We start from the raw sequence: 13,946 nt of genomic DNA, 5'->3' as shown, positions 1-13,946 counted from the left end.
ACCTCTGGAAGTTGCCCCCAAATAAACAATCTATGCTCTGAATTTCACTTACAACCCTAATGGCATCACAGTCCTTAGGATGAGTGAGTACTTTCCTAGGATATTTTACCCTTCGATAAGTTACTCAGGATTTTCTGGTCTGCCTTATATCATAGGAAGCTTCATTATCACATGTCCTAGGTGCCCATGTTAGCTGATTTCTCCTGGGTTTGGTCAGTGACAGGCACTGACAGGCATCTGAAGATCATGAGAAATGAAGGAGGAAGCCAAGATATGTCTCTCCTGTGGACATCTGATGTGGTGCTGTAGAATCAGGACTATGCTTCAAATTACAAGGTCAGCAGTTCAAACCACCACCTGCTCCTTGGAAGCCCTATACAGGGCCACTATCAGTCAGAACCAACTGGATGACACTTAACAACAAGATTCCTATCTAAAGTGGTGTCTTTGACAACCGCTCTGCCTCTTCCAAGATGCTAGTTCCTGTTAGAAAACTGGAGGACTTCATTTTTCTAGATTTTTCCAGGTGGTTGTGACATTTTATTTCTAGTGACACTACCTTTTTTTTTTTCCCTCAGATGTAAGGATAGTTGTAGGTTTCTGCTTCTTAATCCCTGGCTCATCTCACACATTATCATTTTGTGTCTTAGCGCTTTCATTACTAGTTGCCTGCCTTAAATCCTCTCTGTTGATACGCACAATGGTTTTCCCAGTTGAACTCATCACAAGATGTGAAACCCTAAGGAGACAATACTTAGTATTGTTGCTCATGCTTGACTAAAAGATATTTTACTCCCTAAATCAGCTCTGATTTTTTAATTTCTCAAATAAACTTGGGGTGGGCAAAGATGGTGAGACTACAGTATCTTCAGTTACCTTTCTAAATTGTTTGTCTGAAAGTGCCAGATGGGAAGAGCTAACAAATTATCCATTTGTTATATGTCAATCTGAGAAAACAAAGCAATTATATTTCTTAGCATGAATAATAGTGGCTTTTTCTTTCTGACACCTATTTTCTTTTCACATGAATAATGATGATATAAATAATGTCCTGGTATGGTGCTATGGGCTAATGCATCAGACTGCAAAGTCATTTGAACTGCAAGGTCGGTGGCTCAAGCTCACCAGCTGCTCCTTGGAAACCCTATACAGGGTCGCTCTGGGTCATAATCAACTCGACAGCACTTAACATCAATAACAAACAAAAGGTAGAATATGGCTAATAGAACAACACATATCAGTTTTTTAATGCTTGATTTAACACTATTTAATTTAACATAACAAAAATTATTGAACAAGTAGTCTGTTCCAAGTATTGTGCTAGGTTTAAGAATAGAATAATGGGAAAAGTACAAAACCTGTTATATGAAATTTCAGTCAAGCAGGGGAGACATATCAGTAAACAAATACATTTTAAATATTGAGCTGCTCTTATTAAGTGCTGTCAAGTTGGTTCCAACTCAAAGTGACCCTGTATAGGGTTTCCAAGAAACTGCTGATGGGCTTGAACTGCTGACTTTGTGGTTTGCAGTCCAGTATTGATTCAAACCCACTAGTATTGATATTACCAGGGATCCAAATACTGAATAATAAAGATAAAATGGAAAAATGCCAAATACATATGCATTTGCTATTTCTTCTCTATTTTGTATGTATACAGATGTAGAGCTAAGAAGGGGAAACAAACTCTTGGTGAGGGGTGCATTAAATGATTGATCAGGAAAGACATACTGAAGATATAACATCAATCAAATATTTTGAAGGAGTGATATTATTCCAAGCCAGGAGCCAAGTCAAACCTCTAGGTAAGAGAAACATATTGAGTTTTTATGAGTCTAAGATTTAATTGGAGTCTTGGTGTGGTGCTGTGGGTTTTTGTGCTGGACTACAAAATCGGTTTGAACACAATGTTGGTATTTCAAGCTCACCAGCCACTTCTCAGAAACCCTATACAGGGTCACTATGGACCAGAACTGACTTGACAGCACTTAACAACAACAATATTTAATGAATATATATTGAAAATTCATCCAAAGTTTATAAGTATGGGAGAAACATGATCGGACACATATTATCAAGGAACATTTTTCTTCTTATGAGAAGAAAAATTGTTGTTATGATGTCAATCTACTTCTTGGTTTGTTGTTGTTGTTAAGTGATGTTGAGTCGGTCTGACTCATTGTTATTCAATATTGGGTTTCCAAGGAGTGGCTGGTAAGTTTGAACCACCGACCTTGCAGTTTAAACTGACCTTATGGTCGAGTGTTTATCCTACAATGCCACATCAGGGCTTCATGCTTCTATATACCTGAGGATAATGAGAACATGACCAGAATCAACTGAAGTGGACATTGGGAGAAAATAATGTATACAAAATAATATTTGCAAGGTAAAGCTCATATGACATTGTGAATCTTCGGATATGCTGTTTTAGAGAAAAAGGAAAATTGCATTTCTAGAAGACATCAACTCTTATTCAGGTATTTAAATCTAACACTAGTTAGGTAATGTCGTTAAATTGCAACTCACATAGGAATTTCAAGTCTACAAAGAACCCAACGTGGATGAAATTGTTTCCATCTTTACCAAATTGCTAATCAAAGAAGCAAAACAAACTTAAGAGAAACAAGTCTAAACCCAGAGTCTCTAGTTTTGAATTTAGGCTGTACCACAAAAAGGTTATTAGCTGTTTGTTGAAGAAAGGAAAGGCATGCATGATTGCAAGCACTGATCCAACCCATGGTATTTTCAGTAGCTTCATATTCTTGTGATAGTTGGACAGTGAATAAGAAAGACCATAAAAGAGTTGATGCATTTGAGTTATGGTGTTGGAGGAGAATATTAAAATTACCAACGAGTGCCAAAAGATCTGTGTTGGGAGAAGTATAGCCAGAATGTTCCTTGTAAGTCAGCCTGGCTAGAATTCATCTCTCATCCTTGGACTTGTTACCTGGAGGGAGCAGTCCCTGGAGAAAGAGATCATGCTTGCTAGAGTGGAGGGTCATAGAAGAAGAGGAAGAAGACACCCAATGAGCACAGTGGTGGCTGCAATGGGTTTAGGCTTAGCAATGATTATGAGGTTGTCACAGTGTTTCATTCTGTTGTATATATGGTCACTATGAGTCAGTGCTGACTCTATGGCACTTAACAATGACAGCACCTCATAATGGAGTCCTGGTGTGATGCTGTAGGATAAGCACTTGACCATAAGTTTGGTTTGAACTGCAAGGTCGGTGGTTCAAACTCTCCAGCCACTCCTAGGAAATCCTATACAGGGTCACTATGAGTGTTCCGACTCAATGGCACTTAACCACAGCAATCACTTCTCATGATGGAGTCCCGGTGTAGCACTACAAAATAATGAACTGGACCACAAGGGTAGTTTGAACCTCAAGTCAAGGTTGGTGGTTCAAATCCATCAGTTGCTCCTCAGAAACCCTGTACAGGGTCACTGTGAGTCCAGACTGACTCAACGACACTTAACAACAATAACTCCTCATAATAGGAGTACTGGTGTGGCATTGTAGGATATACTCTGGATGGCTAACTTCAAGGTTAGTGGTCCAAACCCACTAGTATCTTCTTGGAAATCCTATATGAGTTCGCTATGAGTGGGAATGAATCGAAGGGATTTAACAACAAGATGACTTTGTGATATAGTAGTTAAGTGCTTGGCTATTAACTGAAAGATTGGTGGTTTGAACCCACCAGCAGTTCCACTTGAGAAAACTGTGGCAGCTAGCTGCCATAAATATCTTTGGAAATCTGATGGGACAGCTCTATTTTGTTAAGTTGGGTGGCTATATTTTGAAATCCACACAATCACAATATTTTGTTTGTTTGGTTGGTTTTAATAGCCACTAATCAAAAAGTGGAAGTCCTGGTGTAGGGCTGTAGGATAAACACTGGACTTCTAACCACAAGGTTGATAGTTCAAACCCACCAACCACTCCTTGGAAACCCTATATAGAGTCTTTGTGATTCGGAACTGACTTGACAGCACTCTACAATAACAAAAAAACAAAAAGGGGGCACAGTAGCTCTGTAGGGTAAGCACTGGACTGCCAAACACAAAGTCAGCAATTCAAACCCATCAGATGCTGCTCTCTTGAAGTAAAATGAAGCTTTCTGCTCCCAGAAAGATTCACAGCCTCAGAAACCCTACACAGGTTCTCTGAGTCAGAACTGACTGGATTGCACCTTAACAACAACAGCAACAGCAAAAGGTGGCACTGGGGTGCAGTTCAAACCCACCAGCTGCTCCTCACAAGAACGATGAGGCTGTGTGCTCTCTATAAAGATTTACATACAGCCTTGGAACACCTACATAGGGTCACTATGAGTTGGAATGGATTCATGGAGTGGGCGTTGAGTTTAACCAAAAGGTTGGTCATTGGAAACCACCAGCTACTTGATTGGAGATACAGTCTTCTTCTATACAGTTTGTTGCTGTTCTTGTTAAGTGCTTTCAAATTGATTTGACTCATCATGACCCTGTATAGGGTTTCTGACAAGCAATTGGTGGATTTAAACCACCAGCTTATGGTTAGCAGTCCACTACTTGTCCTACAGAGCCACACCAGGACTCCTCTATAAAGATTAAATCAAACCCACTGCCATCAAGTTGGGCCACAGCCTTGGAAATCCTATGGAACAGCTCTTGTTCATTTTGAGGGAGTCTTTCTGAGAAGGCCCCAGGAATGGCCACAGGGCCTAGGGAAGAAGCTGGGTGGGAAAGGTTGCTGCTGCCACTCCTCTAGTCAAATGCTCTGTCAAACCAAGTCCTGTAGCAGGTAGGGTACTGGGCGTATTACAGAGGTTGGGAGCTTCAGAAAAATCTGCCCATCATCTCCTCTTCTTGGCTGGGCTGCACAGCTCCTCTTCTGAGTAGCTTTAATACTCCGGACTGTTGGCCTCAGATTTCAAGCTCTCCAAGACCAGCAGTGTGGCACTGTGGGTTAATGTGCTGTACTGTAAGACCACTTTGAACTGCAAGGTCAGCAATTCAAGTTCACCAGCCTCACCTGGGAAACCCTATAATAGGTCACTATGAGTTGGTACCAACTCGGCGGCACTTAACAACAAACAAGACCAGCAGTATATTCCTTGTTTTCTGGGATCCTTCTTGATCTACAGCAGCTTCCAAGGGCATGAACACAGGCAGCAGTCCCCAATGAACATCTAGAACACCAGCTGTGCCAGTTACCTGAGCCCTAGAGCCACTAACCATGCTTCTAGTCCAGCCACTGGGCCCCAGATCCAGTCTGTTCAAGTGTCAGTCCCTATGGTAGGGATTTGGGGTGACAGACACTTCCAAGAGTCTGGTTCCAGAGCCATCTTTAGCACTCTCTTCTAGAATAACTTTGATTTTGCATAACTACCTGGTCTTTGGAAACTAACCATGTTAGTAAGTAAGGGATGTATATATATTGCAAAGTAAATATATGTGTATATACATGTGTGGAATCCTGGTTTGGTGCTGTAGGATAAGCACTGTACTGGAAGGCCTGTCTCAACCATAAAACCTGCCGTTCAAACTCACCAGCTGTACCATGGAAATCCTATAAAAGGGCACTGTGTGTTGGAACTGACTTAACAACACTAACAATTACAACAAAACAGACGGAATGTTGGTGGTTCAAACCCACCAGTCGCTTCTAGGAAACCCTATACAGTCAGAACCAACCATGTCATTAAGTGAGGGGTATATGTGGCAAAGTAAATATATGTGTATATACATGTGTAGAATCTTGGTGTGACATTGTAGGATAAGAATTGGACAACAAGGTCAACTTGAATCACAAGGTCGGTAGTTCAAGCACACCAGCCTCTCTTGAAAACCCTATACAGGATTGTTATGAGTAATAACCAACTCGACGGTACTTAACAACAATAATACACAATGTTGTTATGATTTCTGAGGAGTGGTTGATGGGTTTGAAACATCAGCATTGAGGTTAACAGTTCCATGTTTAGCCTGCAAAGTCACACCACATACACTCACACACACATACACACACACTGTGCTGTAGGGAAAGCACAGACTGCTAACTGCAAAGTCAGCGGTTCAAACCCACCAGCCCACCATTGAGAGAAAGATGAGATTTTCTGACCCCATAAAGATTTGCAGCTTTGGAAACATTATACAGTGGTTATGATTGGGAAGTGACTTGGCAGCACTTAACAACAACAAATATACATAAATATTTTGTTGTTTTTTTAATTAGGTATCATCGAGTCAGTATTGACTCATAGTGGCCCCATGCACAGTATAATGAAACACTGCCCAGTCTTGGGCTAACCTCACAATTGTTGCCACGCTTGAGCCTATTGATGCTGTCACTTTGCCAATCCATCTCACTGGGGGTCTTCCTCTTTTTCTGTGACCCTCCACCTTACCAAACATCATATCCTTCTCCACCTACAAGTCCCTCTTGACAATATGTCTGAAGTATGAGAAATGAAGCTTGGGCATTCAGGCCTCCAATAGCACTCTAGATGTACTTCTTCCAACACAGATCTGTTGGTTCTTTAGCAGCCCATGGTACTTTCAATATTTTCCTTCAACACCATAACTCAAAAGCATCAATTCTTTTATGGTCTCCCTTATTCACTGATAGCTTTCACATGCATATGAGGTTATTGAAAATACCATGGCTTGGGTCAGGCACACCTTAGTCCTCAAGCTGACATCTTCACTCTTCAACACTTTAAAATGGTCTTGTGCAGCAGATTTGCCTAATGCAATACATCATTTGATTTCTTGACTGCTGATTCCATGAGTGTTGATAGTTGATCCAAGAAGAATGAAGTCCTTAACAACTTCAGTTTTTTCTCCATTGGTAAGAATGTTGTTTATTGGTCCAGTGGTGAGAATTTTTGTTTTCTTTACATTGAGATGCAATCCATACCAAAGGCTGTGCTCTTTGAACTTCATCAGTAAGTATTTTAAGTCCTCTTCACTTTCAGCAAGCAGGGTTGTATCATGTGCATATCACAGATTGTTAATGAGTCTTCCTCCAATCCTGATGCCACGTTTTTCTTCATAGAACCCAGCTTCTCAGATTATTTGCTCAGCATACAGGTTGAATAAGTATGGTGAAAGAATACAACCTTGTTGCACACCTTTCCTAATTTTAAACCATTCAGTGTTCCCATGTTCTCTTTGAACAACTGCCTCTTGGTCCACGTACACATTCCTCATGAGCACAATTCAGTGTTCCCAAATACTCATACTTCACGATGCTGTCTATAACTTGTTATGATCCACACAATTGAAGGGCTTTGTGCAGTCAATATAGCACAGGTAATCATATTTCTGGTATTCTCTGCTTTCAGCCAAGATTCATTGGACATCAGCAATGATGTCCTCATTCCATGGTCTCTTTTGAATCTGGCTTAAACCTCTGGAAGTTCTCTGTCAATGTATGCTTGCAGCCGTTTCTGTATTACCTTTAGTAAAACTTTACTCTCATGGGATATCAAAGAGATTGTTTGATGATTTCCACATTCCATTAGGTCACCTCTCTTTGGAATGGGCTCAAATATGGATCTCTTCCAATTAGTCGGCCAGATAGTTGTCTTCTAAATTTCTTGGCAGAGATGAGTGAGTGCCTCTAGTGCTCCCTCACCTTCTTGAAAGATTTCAATTTTTATTCCATCAATTTCTGGTACCTTGTTCTTTGCCAACTCCTTTAATGCACCTTGGACTTCTTTCTTCAGTATCATTGGCTCTTGATCATATGTTACCTCTTGAAATGTTTGAACATCAACCATTTCCTTTTGGTACAGTGACTCTGTATTCCTTCCATCTTCTTCTGATGCTTTTTGCATCATTCAATAATTTGCCCAGAGAATCCTTCAGTCAATAATATGCCCAGAGAATGTGCATATATACATAAATATTGGCAGAGCAAATAATTATATATTACGCAAAGAAATGTTTTAGTAATAGTATATTATTTAACAAAATATATCATTGTTTTTGTTATGTGCCATCGAGCTGATTCTGCGACCCTGTGTAGGGTTTCTGAGGAGAGGGTTGTTGTTGTTGTTAAGTGCTGTTGAGTCGATTCTGACCCATAGCGACCCTGTATAGGGTTTCCAAGGAGCAACTGGTAAGGTTGAACTGCTGATGTTGCAGTTCAAATGGCTTTACAGTCTGGCGCATTAACCCACAGGTGGTTAGCTGAAATGACAACTTTGAGGTTCAAACCAAGCTTGCAGTCCAGTGCATTAACACCAGGACTCCAATAAACCATACACTCACTGCTATTGATTTCCATTCATAGTGACACTGTAGGACGAATATAACAATTCTTTAGGGTTTCTGAGTCTATAAATCTTTATAGGAGCAGACAGCCTCGTCATTCTCCTGCAATAAATTTTATAGATCCTCCAAAATCTTTCCCAATCATTAGCATCCACACATTTCTTAATATTATTGAGTTTTCATAGCTAATAAGTTGGAAAGCAAAGATCTGGCCTTTGTTTAGTCAAAATTGCCTTCAAAGATATTTTTTATTTCATCCTCTTTAATCTGTGATAAGGAAGTACCAAGCTTGTAAAAACCCCACCTGCATGGGAATTTTTTTTTTTTTCCTGGGGTGAAAACAGAAGGGAAAAGAAAAGCAACTCATAACTTATCCATTATGATCAACAGCCCATGCTAATGGCATTCATTAAGCTAAATGAGCAAGAGAATGAGGATTCAGGCTTCCTAATTGAGGCAGATTTATTTATAGGATGAAATTTTCTCCAAATACATTTTCTTCTTTAAAATACTGAGTGTCATTTTAAACATATAATTTAAACAACTGATTAAGGATGGGATAGGCTTTAGTCCTTCTGGAAATGTGAAATTATACAATCATCAAAATTATCATTATCACTTCTGTAGTTTTATTATGACTATTATATATTATATGAGTGGATAAAATATAAAAAGGGAAGAAAAAATACCCTTCATTAAAGTTAATGACTCATACTAGCAATTTCAAAATTGAATTAACTATTGAAAATCTTTTCTGTCCTAGATCATCTCAGGAATGAGAGCACTGAGCATGTGTAATCAATGAATATCCATAAAACATAGTAGCACCATAGAAAAGGAGGCTAGGAGGCTAGGAATAGAAACAGAGTTTACATATGCTGGGAAAATAAACACACACATACATAGATATGAGGGTGAATAAAAAATTATCCACTCTCTGGTTATATTAAAACATCCATCCACGTCCGCAGTTGATGCCAACATTGAGCATGCATGTGAAGTGATTCTGTAGAATTAACTAGTGACACAAGATCATGTGGCAAATCATTTGCAAATCAGCCATGCCTCTGCCTATGAAATAATTCATTACAGACTTGGGTTTCAAAAAGGTTGTGCGAGATGGAAGAGTTTAAATAGTTTAGAAGCTTTGGGATACCTGCAAACAAAATTAGGACTAATATGTGATGGAAGGTAAGTTTCTTTAAAAATTCATTACTGGTGATGAGACATGAATTCATCACTAGGAACCTGATAGTAAACAACATAGTATGGCATATAAGCAATCTTAATCAATGACCAAGTAAAAGTTAAAATATCAAGCATCAGCTAGAAAATTGTTGCTTACAGTTTTCTGGGATTCTCAATGGCCAGTGTGGGAATACTATGAAGAAAAAGGTTCAACAATCAATTGTTCCTTATAGTGAGTTGCTCACTGAAGAGCTGAACCCTAAACTTGAGATTCATGCAGAAGATTGCGATCCAAGGGCATTGTGATCTTGCATTAAAATGCACATCTCCATATCTCTGCCCATACTGTTGGCACTAGGTAAAATCTTTGTTTTGAAGCGTTAAATTATCCTCACCCTCACTATCATCCTGATCTTGCTCCATGGGGCTTTCACTTGTTTGGAACCCTGAAAGCAGCTCTTCAAGGAAAAAGATTCACCTCTAATGAAGAAGTAAAGACATTAGCTTTACCTTCATCCTATTGTATTTCATTTCATTGCAATGATTACAATGCCCTCCATCCATCATCAAAGAACCAAAGTGTACACCCCACAAGCCTGCTCACCGGCCGTCAGCATGCAGCCCCTCTCCCTCCCTAAGTCCAGAGTCCCCAGCTGCTCCATCTCTCCACATCATCGTCTTTGCCTCCATCTCTGGTATTACTGCTTCTCTGGGTAGGGTCCTGCACTCTGCTCTTCTCTCTTGATGGTCCCAGGGACCTCCACTCCTGGACTATAAAATCGACTACTCCCCTCCTTTTGTTACAAAACGTCTCTCTTTATATTTCCAACTCTCATAGTCAGTCCTGATAACAATTATTCACTACTAGATCACAGGAGTCTTATCCCCATCTCTTTCATCAGCCCCATCACAACAGATTGGAAACCACTCAATGGAGATTCTACCTTCCCCTACACCCTCTGGAACTAGGCTCCCTCTTAAAAGCTTGTAAGCCAGTCACTTCTTGCCTTTGTAGCCCCCCCCCCCCCCATTTTGGGTAGCCAATGTCTAAGTTGCCCATCCCTGACAACCCAGTGAACCGAGGGGGTGGGGGTGGTCCTCGCTGTAAAGATTTGTTACCTCTTTTGAAGTTACTACATCTGTAAGTATAGGTCAATTTCATCAACTTGTAGTGGAATACACATTTTCCCTCTTCTTCTTCTAGTTGCGTTCTGATCATCCAACCATTGAAGTCAGGTCAAGTGGGTACTATTTGAAAGTATGGGTGTTCTTGTACATGTCCCTTCACTTCGTATCAGCTGGACAGTTCACACTCTGCTCAAATCCTCTGTGGCCATGTGATTGTCTCTGGGCCCAGGAGTCCCCAGGTCTTGTCATACTGCTGGCCAACCAGGTTTCAACCTGGGTTCACAGGAGTCTATTGAATGTGGTCAGACTTAGCTCACAACTTCACTGCTGTTTCTCCCCCACTTCCCCTTATTGGTGACCAATATGGTCACCAGCCAGACCACATGCCTGCTAGTCTATTTCCCTTGAATCTTAGTCTTGGAAAGGGGTTTGCACTGAGTGCCCCAACCACTTGCCTTGATGGCTCCCGGGTGAACAGCTTGCTTGTTCTAGTAGTAGTCAATCAGATTGCCATTATTGTTTTTCATTTTTCCTCTCTCAAGGTCTTTCTCTCAAGGAGTATCTTTTGTTCTTCTAGCCACTCCAGGCTGGTCTGATTGTCATTTCAAATGGAAATTTACCACCTCAGAAGATTCTGGATGAGGTTCAGGATTCCCTATGATCTTAAGCAATGCACAGGCTCCACAAGAAGCCTCCTTTACTGGGCAAGTTATAACCCCATTTTAGGTATTCCAATCTCTTATTGGCTGAAGATGGACTTACAAACTTTCTATGGTGATGTTTCTGGCTATTCCTTTCTATCCCTCTCAAGAGTCTATTTTACAATGATAGTCAAGGGAAACCAAGTTTCAAAAGACAGCCAACCATCTTAACACTATTTCTCTTATTTTACAAATTCAAACCATGCCTCAATCCCTGTATCCCAGATCCCTGTTGCTCCAAGGTTGTGCATGTATCATTATTTATCTCTATTCCACTTAGCTCATGCAAACCTGCCTAACTGTTCTCCCATCCACCTTGTTCTTGCATTCCCCTTTCCCTTCTTGTGTATTGCCCCCTCCCCAGAACCCAAACTATCCTGTGCCTATTCCCTACCCTGTGTTCCACCTTCTCCTCCTTCCCTTCACCCCATCTCCTACATCCCAGTAACCAGCAAATAATTTTCCTTCTCCCCTTTTAGTATGGGTTATTTTTCTTAATCCTTTAAAATAGTGGCCTTATGCAGTATTTCTCCTTTTGTGACTGACTAATTTCACTCAACATAATGTCCTAAAGGTTCATCCAAGTTATGTGGTGGCTTACAGCTTCCTTGTTCTTCTTCAAGGTAGCATAATATTCCATTGTGTGTATGTACCACAGTTTGCTTATCCATTCTTCAATTGATGGGCACTTAGGCTGTCTCCATCTTTTTGCTATTGTAAATAGTGCTGCTATGAACATTGGTGTGCATATATCTACTCATGTTATGGCTCATATTTCTTGTGGGTAAATACCAAGTAGAGGAATTGCTGGATTATAAGATATTTCTATTTCCTACCTTCTGAGGAAGCACCATATTGCTTTCCAGAGTGGTTGGACTATTTTGCATTCCCACCAGCAATGTAGGAAGGTCCTAGTCTCTCCACATCTTCGCCAGCATTTACTGTCCTCTGCTTTTTGACCTTTGCTGTTATTGCTGGTGTGAGATAATGTCTCATTGTTGTTTTGATTTGCATCTCTCTAAGGGCTAGTGATTGTGAACATTTCTTCGTATGTTTGTTGGTTGCCCAGAGCTCCTCCTTGGTGAAGTGTCTGTTCATGTCCTGTGCCCATTTTTTAATTGGATTATTTGTCTTTTTCCTGTAGAGGTGTTGTAGTTTCCTATATATTTTAGAAATTAGTCCCTGGTCTGATGTGTCGTTGCAAAAGATTTTTTCCCATTCTGTGGGCTCCCTTTTTACTCTTTTAGTGAAGGCTTTTGATGCACATAAGTTTTTAATTTTTGGTATCTCCCATCATCTGTTTTGTCTACTTTTGTTTGTGTAGTGTTCAAAATGTTTGGTACTCTGTGTATGCCCTGTATTAGAGCCCTCACATTTATCCCTATTTTTTCATTGATGGCTTTTATAATTCTGAGATTCACATTTAGGTCTTTAATCCATGTTACTTTGTTTTTTGTATAAGGCATTAGGTAAAGATCTTGTTTCAATCTTTTGCATATTGCGTTCCAGTTCTGCCAATACCATCTGTTGACGAGACTATGTCTTCCCCACTCATTGTACTTTGGCCCTTTGTCAAAGATCAGTTTGCTGTATGTAGATGGGTTAATTTCTGGATTCTCGATTCTGTTCCATTGACCAATGTATCTTTCATTGTACCAGTACCAGGCTGTTTTGACTGAAACTATGTAGTAAATTTTGAAATCAGTGAAAGAGAGGTTTCCAACTTTTTTTTTTCTTCTTAAGCAGTGCTCTGTTTTTCCTGGATCTCTTTCCTTTCCATATAAAGTTTGTAATTGTTTTTTCCATATCTTTGAATGCTGTCGTTGGAATTTGGATATTGCATTATATGTGTAAATTGCTTTGGGCAATATTGACGTTTTCATGATGTTAAGTCTTCCTATCCAGGAGCATGGTATAATCTTCCACTTTTGTAAGTCTTTTTTGGTTTCTTGTAACAGTGTTTTGTAGTATTCTTTGTATATGTCCTTTGTTACTCTGGTTAAATTTATTCCTAGATATTTCATCCTTTGGGTGGCTATTGAAAATGGTATCGCTTTCCTAATGTCCTTTTCAGCACTGTCATTATTGGTATAGAGGAAACCAACTGGTTTTTGAATGTTGATCTTATATAGTTCCACTTTGCTGAGTCTTCCAATGAGGTCTAGTAGCTTTTTTACTGAGTCTTTGGGGTTTTCTATATATAGGATCATATCCTCTACAAATAGAGTTTTATTTCCTCTTTGCCAATTTGGATGCCTTTAATTTCCCTATCTTGCCATACAGCTCTGGCTAAGACTACCAGCACACTATTGAATAGGAGTGGTGACAAAGAGTATCTTTGTCTGGTTCCTGTTTACAGAGGGAAGACTTTCAGTTTCTCTCCATTAAGAGTAATATAGGAATCTGTGCCTGGACCAAGAAGCAGTAGTTAGAACAGAGCATGGGAACACTGAATGTTTTAAAATTGGGAAAGGTGTGCGACAAGGTTGTGCTCTTTCACCATACTTCTTCAACCTGTATGCTGAGCAAGTAATACGAGAAGCTGGGTTCTATGAAGAAAAATGTGGCGTCAGGATTGGAGGAAGACTCATTAACAACCTGCAATATGCAGATGATACAACCTTGCTTGCTGAAAGTGAAAAAGACTTAAAACATTT

The sequence above is a fragment of the Chrysochloris asiatica genome, unplaced genomic scaffold (genome assembly GCF_000296735.1).
Source record: "Chrysochloris asiatica unplaced genomic scaffold, ChrAsi1.0 scaffold00010, whole genome shotgun sequence".
NCBI classification, from domain to species: Eukaryota; Metazoa; Chordata; class Mammalia; order Afrosoricida; family Chrysochloridae; genus Chrysochloris; species Chrysochloris asiatica.
This window is presented reverse-complemented; position numbering follows the sequence as displayed.